Source organism: Calliphora vicina, chromosome 2 (genome assembly GCF_958450345.1).
Source record: "Calliphora vicina chromosome 2, idCalVici1.1, whole genome shotgun sequence".
NCBI classification, from domain to species: Eukaryota; Metazoa; Arthropoda; class Insecta; order Diptera; family Calliphoridae; genus Calliphora; species Calliphora vicina.
In genome coordinates, this window is record NC_088781.1 from 44493349 (window position 1) to 44505399 (window position 12051).

The 12051-nt window shown below is 32.4% G+C and overlaps 1 protein-coding gene across 3 annotated transcripts in view; it reads left to right on the top strand.

Annotated features, from left to right (window-relative positions):
* Trim9 (E3 ubiquitin-protein ligase Trim9) overlaps window positions 1-12051 on the top strand; it is a 299522-nt gene that overhangs the window by 157470 nt on the left and 130001 nt on the right. The gene's annotated exons all lie outside the window — the stretch shown is intronic.

Consider the following 12051-nt stretch of genomic DNA (forward strand, 5'->3'; position numbering starts at 1 on the left):
AAATTTAAGTTGATTTCTCACAGTTCGTCCTCCTTTCCCTGTCTACTTAAGAAAATCTGCAAAAAGTCCATTAAAATAAATTTAAGTTGATTTCTCACAGTTCGTCCTCCTTTCCCTGTCTACTTAAGAAAATCTGCAAAAAGTCCATTAAAAACAAAAGGAAAAACCTCAATCTTTAATCCTTGAAAAGTTACATCATCAGCACACATTATCAAATGTGTGAAATACATAAAGACAAATATAAAACCATAAAGAAATAATAAAACATTATGGTTTAAAGCTAAAATAAATGTGTATAAAATGTATATATTTGCAGTTTTATGGCCAACCAACGGTTTTACAGCTAGCTGTCTGTTGGACTTCAATAAAACTGTAATGAAAAAGAAACTCTTAAGAATCAAGTTGAAATGTTAACAACATTACAAAACTGACATTTTCCATTAAAAGCAGACGTTTTTTCATGGTTTTTAATAACAAGACAGACGAATGATGAAGAGTTTTACAACTTGCGAGTATTTTATTTGAGTTTTGGTCTCTATAAATATGGGCATCAACGTCATTATTATTATCATTACAATCAGCTGCTGTAGTCAAGTAACATTCTTGTCAGTAGGGGTGGAAAAACATTATGATTAGGACTTTTTATTTTGTTTTCAAGAATTTCTTTTGAATAAATAAAAATTTTGTTCTATCTGCGTTTTAAATTAATTTTTCTTTATAAAGCTTTTATAATATTATGCTAATATTTGATATTTTCTTCTCTTTCTAGGTATGTTCAAATATTCTATGTTTATAAGCAGTAAGTTAAATCTCACCCTTTTTTTGAAAGTACTTTTGAAATCATAGTTAATTTCTTGCAAATCTCAAAACTCTATCACGCAAATTTCAAATCCATTTTACTTATGTTATAGAATTTATTATTTGTTACAATATTTATTTTTTTTTCTATTTTTTCGACTGCTTTATATCCTTTTGGCTGCTCCTTTCGTACATGTTGTTTGGGCTACGTGATGTTTATCAACAAAAGTCAAAATCGTTAAAAAAAAAACTTTACTTTGTAAAGTCTTTCTTTAAAGATAAAAAAGGAAAAAATAAAACAAATAAATAAAAAGCCCCACCAAAAAATACTAAGTGCAAATATGCGCCATATTGCAGTAAAATAAAGTTTTTTTTTTCATTCCTCTGTTTTAAGAATTTAACAAGTAAATTCAATATTTACTTACATTTTGGGTTATTTTAAAGAGCTGGCTTTACGACTTGTCTACTGTTGATCACTAAGAAGCGAAATAATGTTGTTTAAACAAAAATGAAAACCATAAAAGTCAAACAAAATGTATTAATAAACGAAAAATTGGCGGTTGTAAAGTAAACAAATATTAAAGTCATGTAATAAAAGTTTTTATTTAAAAAAATTGTCAACAAATACAAAAATAAATGAACATTTTAACAGCAATTTAGTGAAAGAGATGTACCAGCCCCAAGCTATAATGTAAAAAAACTGTAAGTTTATTTGGAACCTACAGAAGTTTGGGGAGCTAGTTCAGCTTCTAGTTCAAGTTCAGGTTCTAGTTCAAGTTCAGGTTCTAGTTCAGGTTCTAGTTCAAGTTCAGGTTCTAGTTCAGGTTCTAGTTCAGGTTCTAGTTCAGGTTCTAGTTCAGGTTCTAGTTCAGGTTCTAGTTCAGGTTCTAGTTCAGGTTCTAGTTCAGGTTCTAGTTCAGGTTCTAGTTCAGGTTCTAGTTCAGGTTCTAGTTCAGGTTCTAGTTCAGGTTCTAGTTCAGGTTCTAGTTCAGGTTCTAGTTCAGGTTCTAGTTCAGGTTCTAGTTCAGGTTCTAGTTCAGGTTCTATTTCAGTTCTAGTTCATTTCAGTATCAGCTCTTCTTCTCATAAATAAATGTTCTGTTGTCATTTATTTGACTATTTCTTAGGAATAACTAAAATTTACTCATTTTTTAAGTTGTCACAATTTAATCTTTAACAAACTTGTGCATGTTCTTCATCTAAACTCTAAATCCCTTTAATTCATTTTAATAGAACAACTTTAAAAAAATTTCTTAAGCTTTTTACAATATTTTTGTTCAGTACAATTGAATGACTCACACACATTTTGTTCTTATCGAAATTACAATTTCTGCTTGAAATTCTATTTTTAAATTCTCCTTGAAATTGAATGAACATTGGAAAACCTAAAAAATCTACTTCAATATTTGATGCTCATGATCCCTGACTATAAAGTACGAGAACGACAATGTTTTCGGAAAATCTCTCTATAAACTGGAAACATAAATCCCACAACAAGAAAGAAACTAGAAGAAAAACAACAACAGGAATGCTGATGATAATCATTTGATAAGGATGTGAAATATACATATGCATACATTTATAAGCATTTCGACATGCAACGTAAAATATACTTGCAACATGCATAAATGCACTCACCCACTTGCACACACATCAAAAGCTGTGGAACAGCAACAACAACAATGTATAATGTTATTTACCGTAGCAAATACAAGCGAGTGTGTGTGTGCAAGTGTTGAATGTAGCATGTACTATTGTACATTTGCCACATTTTATGTGGCACATACATTTGGAAGTGGTAAAAGAAGAAAATAAAAACAATACGAATATAAATGAAGAACACATTTTGAAACAAATCGCTTTGTAAGCGGTGAGAAAAAAACAAAAATGTTTTCATATGAAGTATGAATCCCAAATGCAATGATGCAAATGTATGAGATGCTTTAGAAACATAAAAAAACACCAACATGTTACTACTATTTATACTCCATTTAGTTATTTTTAGTTTTCTTTTTAAGGGAATTCAATACCTTGTTTTTCAATACATTCAAATTGTAGAGGAAAAAAAATATAAAATTTGTTGCATTTAGATATTTTTTCGAACATTGTGAGCATATTTTAGCCCACAAACAGTAAGTAAAAATAAAACTAACGTACATAATGCAACACGCATTTCTACATTCCGTCAGTCAGTTAGTCCGGCAGACAGTCTGGCACGCAGTTTAAAGCCATAAGCCAAAAATTTACTTACTCACTCACTCACTCACTAACTCACTTGGTTACTTACTGCCACACACTATAACTCTCTACCAGTTGCCTGATAAATGTTTAGCAAAGAAGAAAAAGGATTCGTTATTTCATCTGGCCGTGTATATGGTTGTTTTCTGGATGAATGTATTAATGTAAAAGTTCATGGACCGTGAAATGAGGTTATGTTGCAACAACATGTTTTCTTTTTTCGGGTGATTTATGAAGAGCAATTTTAATGACATTTTCTGTTCGAATCTTCTTCTGTTTAGTTCTTTTGTTGCTGCTGCTGCTATTGTGGCTTTTACCACAATTTGCAAAGCGTAGCACATTAAAAGGAATGCGTTGCTAAACTTTGGCATTTTTTCAGTGTTTTTTTTTTGTAAAAAAAAGTGATCGGAATATGTTTCCATTTTTTGAACATTAGTTTAGTCGATTTCTCATCACACCTTGTGAGTGTTATGGCTGGTTGATGATTTTGTGTTGTTGTTTTTGGATATTTAAAGTTAAAAGGTTTAACCCTTAAAAGATAAGTGTATATTTTTTTAATAACATAACAGTTTTCTTTCTAGTTCTGTTCTAGTTATGTTCTAGTTCTTTTCTAGTTCTGTTCTAGTTCTTTTCTAGTTCTGTTCTAGTTCTGTTCTAGTTCTTTTCTAGTTCTGTTCTAGTTCTTTTCTAGTTCTGTTCTAGTTCTGTTCTAGTTCTGTTCTAGTTCTGTTCTAGTTCTGTTCTAGTTCTGTTCTAGTTCTGTTCTAGTTCTGTTCTAGTTCTGTTCTAGTTCTGTTCTAGTTCTGTTCTAGTTCTGTTCTAGTTCTGTTCTAGTTCTGTTCTAGTTCTGTTCTAGTTCTGTTCTAGTTCTGTTCTAGTTCTGTTCTAGTTCTGTTCTAGTTCTGTTCTAGTTCTGTTCTAGTTCTGTTCTAGTTCTGTTCTGTTCTAGTTCTGTTCTAGTTCTGTTCTAGTTCTGTTCTAGTTCTGTTCTAGTTCTGTTCTAGTTCTGTTCTAGTTCTGTTCTAGTTCTGTTCTAGTTCTGTTCTAGTTCTGTTCTAGTTCTGTTCTAGTTCTGTTCTAGTTCTGTTCTAGTTCTGTTCTAGTTCTGTTCTAGTTCTGTTCTAGTTCTGTTCTAGTTCTGTTCTAGTTCTGTTCTAGTTCTGTTCTAGTTCTGTTCTAGTTCTGTTCTAGTTCTGTTCTAGTTCTGTTCTAGTTCTGTTCTAGTTCTGTTCTAGTTCTGTTCTAGTTCTGTTCTAGTTCTGTTCTAGTTCTGTTCTAGTTCTGTTCTAGTTCTGTTCTAGTTCTGTTCTAGTTCTGTTCTAGTTCTGTTCTAGTTCTGTTCTAGTTCTGTTCTAGTTCTGTTCTAGTTCTGTTCTAGTTCTGTTCTAGTTCTGTTCTAGTTCTGTTCTAGTTCTGTTCTAGTTCTGTTCTAGTTCTGTTCTAGTTCTGTTCTAGTTCTGTTCTAGTTCTGTTCTAGTTCTGTTCTAGTTCTGTTCTAGTTCTGTTCTAGTTCTGTTCTAGTTCTGTTCTAGTTCTGTTCTAGTTCTGTTCTAGTTCTGTTCTAGTTCTGTTCTAGTTCTGTTCTAGTTCTGTTCTAGTTCTGTTCTAGTTCTGTTCTAGTTCTGTTCTAGTTCTGTTCTAGTTCTGTTCTAGTTCTGTTCTAGTTCTGTTCTAGTTCTGTTCTAGTTCTGTTCTAGTTCTGTTCTAGTTCTGTTCTAGTTCTGTTCTAGTTCTGTTCTAGTTCTGTTCTAGTTCTGTTCTAGTTCTGTTCTAGTTCTGTTCTAGTTCTGTTCTAGTTCTGTTCTAGTTCTGTTCTAGTTCTGTTCTAGTTCTGTTCTAGTTCTGTTCTAGTTCTGTTCTAGTTCTGTTCTAGTTCTGTTCTAGTTCTGTTCTAGTTCTGTTCTAGTTCTGTTCTAGTTCTGTTCTAGTTCTGTTCTAGTTCTGTTCTAGTTCTGTTCTAGTTCTGTTCTAGTTCTGTTCTAGTTCTGTTCTAGTTCTGTTCTAGTTCTGTTCTAGTTCTGTTCTAGTTCTGTTCTAGTTCTGTTCTAGTTCTGTTCTAGTTCTGTTCTAGTTCTGTTCTAGTTCTGTTCTAGTTCTGTTCTAGTTCTGTTCTAGTTCTGTTCTAGTTCTGTTCTAGTTCTGTTCTAGTTCTGTTCTAGTTCTGTTCTAGTTCTGTTCTAGTTCTGTTCTAGTTCTGTTCTAGTTCTGTTCTAGTTCTGTTCTAGTTCTGTTCTAGTTCTGTTCTAGTTCTGTTCTAGTTCTGTTCTAGTTCTGTTCTAGTTCTGTTCTAGTTCTGTTCTAGTTCTGTTCTAGTTCTGTTCTAGTTCTGTTCTAGTTCTGTTCTAGTTCTGTTCTAGTTCTGTTCTAGTTCTGTTCTAGTTCTGTTCTAGTTCTGTTCTAGTTCTGTTCTAGTTCTGTTCTAGTTCTGTTCTAGTTCTGTTCTAGTTCTGTTCTAGTTCTGTTCTAGTTCTGTTCTAGTTCTGTTCTAGTTCTGTTCTAGTTCTGTTCTAGTTCTGTTCTAGTTCTGTTCTAGTTCTGTTCTAGTTCTGTTCTAGTTCTGTTCTAGTTCTGTTCTAGTTCTGTTCTAGTTCTGTTCTAGTTCTGTTCTAGTTCTGTTCTAGTTCTGTTCTAGTTCTGTTCTAGTTCTGTTCTAGTTCTGTTCTAGTTCTGTTCTAGTTCTGTTCTAGTTCTGTTCTAGTTCTGTTCTAGTTCTGTTCTAGTTCTGTTCTAGTTCTGTTCTAGTTCTGTTCTAGTTCTGTTCTAGTTCTGTTCTAGTTCTGTTCTAGTTCTGTTCTAGTTCTGTTCTAGTTCTGTTCTAGTTCTGTTCTAGTTCTGTTCTAGTTCTGTTCTAGTTCTGTTCTAGTTCTGTTCTAGTTCTGTTCTAGTTCTGTTCTAGTTCTGTTCTAGTTCTGTTCTAGTTCTGTTCTAGTTCTGTTCTAGTTCTGTTCTAGTTCTGTTCTAGTTCTGTTCTAGTTCTGTTCTAGTTCTGTTCTAGTTCTGTTCTAGTTCTGTTCTAGTTCTGTTCTAGTTCTGTTCTAGTTCTGTTCTAGTTCTGTTCTAGTTCTGTTCTAGTTCTGTTCTAGTTCTGTTCTAGTTCTGTTCTAGTTCTGTTCTAGTTCTGTTCTAGTTCTGTTCTAGTTCTGTTCTAGTTCTGTTCTAGTTCTGTTCTAGTTCTGTTCTAGTTCTGTTCTAGTTCTGTTCTAGTTCTGTTCTAGTTCTGTTCTAGTTCTGTTCTAGTTCTGTTCTAGTTCTGTTCTAGTTCTGTTCTAGTTCTGTTCTAGTTCTGTTCTAGTTCTGTTCTAGTTCTGTTCTAGTTCTGTTCTAGTTCTGTTCTAGTTCTGTTCTAGTTCTGTTCTAGTTCTGTTCTAGTTCTGTTCTAGTTCTGTTCTAGTTCTGTTCTAGTTCTGTTCTAGTTCTGTTCTAGTTCTGTTCTAGTTCTGTTCTAGTTCTGTTCTAGTTCTGTTCTAGTTCTGTTCTAGTTCTGTTCTAGTTCTGTTCTAGTTCTGTTCTAGTTCTGTTCTAGTTCTGTTCTAGTTCTGTTCTAGTTCTGTTCTAGTTCTGTTCTAGTTCTGTTCTAGTTCTGTTCTAGTTCTGTTCTAGTTCTGTTCTAGTTCTGTTCTAGTTCTGTTCTAGTTCTGTTCTAGTTCTGTTCTAGTTCTGTTCTAGTTCTGTTCTAGTTCTGTTCTAGTTCTGTTCTAGTTCTGTTCTAGTTCTGTTCTAGTTCTGTTCTAGTTCTGTTCTAGTTCTGTTCTAGTTCTGTTCTAGTTCTGTTCTAGTTCTGTTCTAGTTCTGTTCTAGTTCTGTTCTAGTTCTGTTCTAGTTCTGTTCTAGTTCTGTTCTAGTTCTGTTCTAGTTCTGTTCTAGTTCTGTTCTAGTTCTGTTCTAGTTCTGTTCTAGTTCTGTTCTAGTTCTGTTCTAGTTCTGTTCTAGTTCTGTTCTAGTTCTGTTCTAGTTCTGTTCTAGTTCTGTTCTAGTTCTGTTCTAGTTCTGTTCTAGTTCTGTTCTAGTTCTATTCTAGTTCTGTTCTAGTTCTGTTCTAGTTCTGGTCTAGTTCTGTTTTAGTTTGAAGGAACTGTTCACTAAACTAGGTTTTAAATTCCTTCTATGTATTTCTTCTAGGGCCGGGTTTGTCCCTTATTTACCTTTATTGGTTTAAACATCTGTTTATTCTACCATTTAGCCTTTAACACATTGTTTAAGTTTCTCATACTTTTGTTTGCTTGTTCACCATCAAACTTTGTATACTTACGATTTTGTTCCTTTTCAACTGCACTTTATTTGAAGAAAATAATTTCAATACAGTGCTCAGATTCTTGTTTAACTTTCAAGTAATTTTTTTTGGATCGTTTTTTTTCAAACAAATGAACGAATTCCCTTTATTCAGGCAAGTTTAGTCATGTCATGGTGAGTTACGTTGTAGAGAAGCATACAAAATATTTTTCATGTTTCTGTAAACTCCGACCGCACCTTTTTGGCGTTTCTTTATTTTTGATTTGCAATCGTTACACGGTTTATCAATGTTTAAAGTTTAATTTAACAAAGTACTTTTCAAATCGTTGCAGTAGTTTACTGCTGGATAATTTTTGGATTAAGTGCACTTTTTGATTTGCAGAAAATTGCTAAATAATTGCAAAACTATTGATTTTTAGATATTTTATTGTTATATTTAGTACTTGATGGTTTGTTGATTTTGTATAGTCATTTTGGATGGAGGGAAAATTTGTTTTTCTTTTAATGGTAGAGGAAATATATAATGATTTGCAGTTATTTGTGGGCATAATGGTGGCTTTGGTAGAAATAAAATATTTTTTAATTGTTACACTAATTTTAGGTAAGTTTTAACAGAATATTTCTTTTAAAGCAATTGAGTTCAGGGCTATAGATCAATAATTCAGTAGTGCCATTGACATATTCTTACGCAGTCACTATAAATGCCTATAAGAAATTTCCAAACAAGTTTTCTTCATATTTATTAGCATCAATCATTTCCTGCCTCATTCTACTTGCCACAAAAACTTACTCATGTCATACGCATATTGATTAATGCCATTAAAAGCTATATTTGTGTCTTTTGCCAAAAAAAATACACAAACGTCAAAGGAAAAATTAAACGTATTCTCTCCACGTTCCTAAACAAATAAATAGACAAAGAAATAAAAACAATTTAAACAAATACTAAAGATAAATTAACACTAATTCCCACAGTAAACAATTGAAATTGAGATAAAGAAGTCAACAGGAATAATGACAACACAAAACCAGGAGATCACATATTAATGAAAAAAGGAAAAATAAAAGGACTAAAACTAATGTCATACACGTTTCTGTTAAAGCAATTATTTGCAAAAGACTAGAAGAAAAACAACAACAAAAATTGTAATGAAACAAATTCACATGTACTCACTCATACTCTTGCTACTACGGCTCTCTTTGTATGTGACTGACTTACACAAATACTACTCTGAAATAAATTAAGAGTAAACATTAATCCTGACGATGATAAAACAACAATATCAAGAAAATGTCAAATTGGAAAACAGTCGACAGTGAGTAAATAAGCATGAGCTGCAGAAAAAAAACAATGTCATTTATTTTGGGGAGGTTTTTCGTTTAAGTTTTATTCCAAAAAAAAAATTGGAAAAAAATATTGTGTGCGAAAATTATATAAAAATTCATTTCCGCTTTTCACTTGATTGGAGTATACACAAATTTGTTGTGTACTAAATTTTATGTTAATTTTTATTTCATCATTTAAGTTAAATATCATCAGAAAGTGATAAAGAGAGAAGGATATGGGCTACAGGAATTTCTTAAAATTAGTTTTTAATGAAAATTCAATTTCCTTAATGTTCATTTATTTGTTCTTTAGCTAAATAACTAACAAATTTAAGTATTTCTAAGGAAATAAATAGAAAATTTATTTGCATTTTTAAAACAATTTAATGATGATATAATATAGAAAGAACTTAACTCATTTTCTTTTAAAAACAACAGATGTTCATACACAGTTCACTATATTCACGAACGTAGTAGTTGGAAACTAGAACAGAACTAGAGCAGAACTAGAACAGAACTAGAACAGAACTAGAACAGAACTAGAACAGAACTAGAACAGAACTAGAACAGAACTAGAGCAGAACTAGAACAGAACTAGAACAGAACTAGAACAGAACTAGAACAGAACTAGAACAGAACTAGAACAGAACTAGAACAGAACTAGAACAGAACTAGAACAGAACTAGAACAGAACTAGAACAGAACTAGAACAGAACTAGAACAGAACTAGAACAGAACTAGAACAGAACTAGAACAGAACTAGAACAGAACTAGAACAGAACTAGAACAGAACTAGAACAGAACTAGAACAGAACTAGAACAGAACTAGAACAGAACTAGAACAGAACTAGAACAGAACTAGAACAGAACTAGAACAGAACTAGAACAGAACTAGAACAGAACTAGAACAGAACTAGAACAGAACTAGAACAGAACTAGAACAGAACTAGAACAGAACTAGAACAGAACTAGAACAGAACTAGAACAGAACTAGAACAGAACTAGAACAGAACTAGAACAGAACTAGAACAGAACTAGAACAGAACTAGAACAGAACTAGAACAGAACTAGAACAGAACTAGAACAGAACTAGAACAGAACTAGAACAGAACTAGAACAGAACTAGAACAGAACTAGAACAGAACTAGAACAGAACTAGAACAGAACTAGAACAGAACTAGAACAGAACTAGAACAGAACTAGAACAGAACTAGAACAGAACTAGAACAGAACTAGAACAGAACTAGAACAGAACTAGAACAGAACTAGAACAGAACTAGAACAGAACTAGAACAGAACTAGAACAGAACTAGAACAGAACTAGAACAGAACTAGAACAGAACTAGAACAGAACTAGAACAGAACTAGAACAGAACTAGAACAGAACTAGAACAGAACTAGAACAGAACTAGAACAAAATCTAAATAGTAATGCTCCTCTATTAATGTCTTTATGTCCCTTTTTCAATTACTCATTAAACCTTAACTATTTTCCTAGTTTTAACATTAGCATTTTCAGTACTTCTCCTTAAAGAAACAATTTCTTTGCAAACATCTTTAGTTTTATTATAATTTTTTTTTTTTGGAGGGGGACCCATAAAGACATTCAGCCCTATAAAACAATTTCATTAAGGCTCATTGAATTCACAAAATTTTACTAGAATTTAAGAAGGCACATAGTAATTTCCGTTTATAGACAAATCTAAAAAAAAAGAAAATTCTATTTTAATAAACGTGAAACCAAAAAAAGCGAAATATTTTTCAAATAAAAAAAATCAGCAATTCTGGAATAGTAATGTGACTAAAAGGAAATAGAGTTTTTTCTATGTATTTGTTTGCGTCCAATATGACTTTAGGCTTAAAAGTGCCACGTTTAAAAACAAGGATTTGTTTTTTTTCTGCTCCACATACAAATTGTGAGAGAGACAGGATGTTTAGTGGAGTTTTTGTTAAAGGACTCTGACGGTTTTGTTTATTTCTAGCAGTATATGTTTGTGTTTTTTATGTTTTCAAATAGATAAAGCAACATGTTTTTTAATGTTTCTAGCAAAAAAAAAAAAAATACTGTTTGCTGTTTCTGATGTTATTAAAAGGCCTGAGGGAATTTTAAGGAAAACATCATAATACTGCTTGCTTTTACTCGTAAATATACAATTTTATGATAATTTAATATTAAAAATTTTATGCAAACAAGTAAAAGTAAATAAAGCTCTTACTCGTATGATTGTGCTTTCTGTAAACAGGTAAATAATTGTGTTTTTTGTATTTTTTAGGGAAATTTAATTTTAATTTATAATAAAGTCTACAAAATGACAAATGGCAACATATCAAATATATAAATTTAAAAATTGAAAGGACTTCAAAGGGAAGTCCTGAAGAAGTACTTAGTAAAGTGCTTTTCCAAATTTAATGTTTAATATTAAAATAATTACAAAAAGACTTTAACATAAAGTGAGAATTGTGCAGATTTGGATTCCTGAAGAGTGTTTAAGGGGAATGTTGTTAAATAATCTTAATTTACATAAGATTTTGGTTGAATGGAGTAAAACGTCGGTCAAATGGCTGACACAAACGCACCCTTTTGTTGAGCATTTTGTATAAATGTGCCTGAATTTTTTTAATGCAGCATTGAAAGTACTTGCACAGGAAATGTTTCACAGGAAATGGCGTATTATTTAGGCAGAAATAATGTTGTTACTATGTCGGGATATCGAGTAACAGTCACTGATTGACCTATTAATTTTACTTCTTAGAGCAGCACTTTGGTAATGAACCCTACTCATGCAAAGCATTGTTTTGGAACTAGGAAAATTGGTTATGGGAGGGAGGAAAGAGGAAGTAGTGTCTGTGAACATTCGATTTTAACTTTCAGGAAAATAACAGGAACGACTTCAGCGGGAAGTTTGTTCCGCATACGGACAGTTCGGCTAAAGAACGAATTTTCCGTGTAGTGTGTTGTGCGGTGCGGTCACTGGCCGATCGACCACAGAAGGATGTGTCTGATTTCACAATATTTGCACCACCCAAAAATATATAGATGAAGCGACATGGTCTATCGTTCGTTTTTGTAACAAAATGCAACACTGAGTCTTGGGAGCGTTGAAAGGAACCATATCTGCCCGAACCCACTCAGAGATTGTTACAAGGTCCGATTAAGGGAATCATTCATGTTTTGCCTCATTGACCCAATCTCCGACAGGCTTTGTATATATCTGAATGAATATGAATGAAAAATGCTGCATTCAACTGCAAAAGAATATATAGGGTTGAAAGTTTGACGTAGAAGGTCGATTAGAACAATAAGCAATAGAAAAGGAGAATGAACGGAATGAGCTTTGCGGTACGCTTGAATCCTCGATTGATGAATTCAAAGATCCTCGATCGTTAATACAAGTTCCTCTATTAAAGCTACATTTGGTGTATTCAAAGATTTACGATTGAAGCTAAAATTTATGTATAT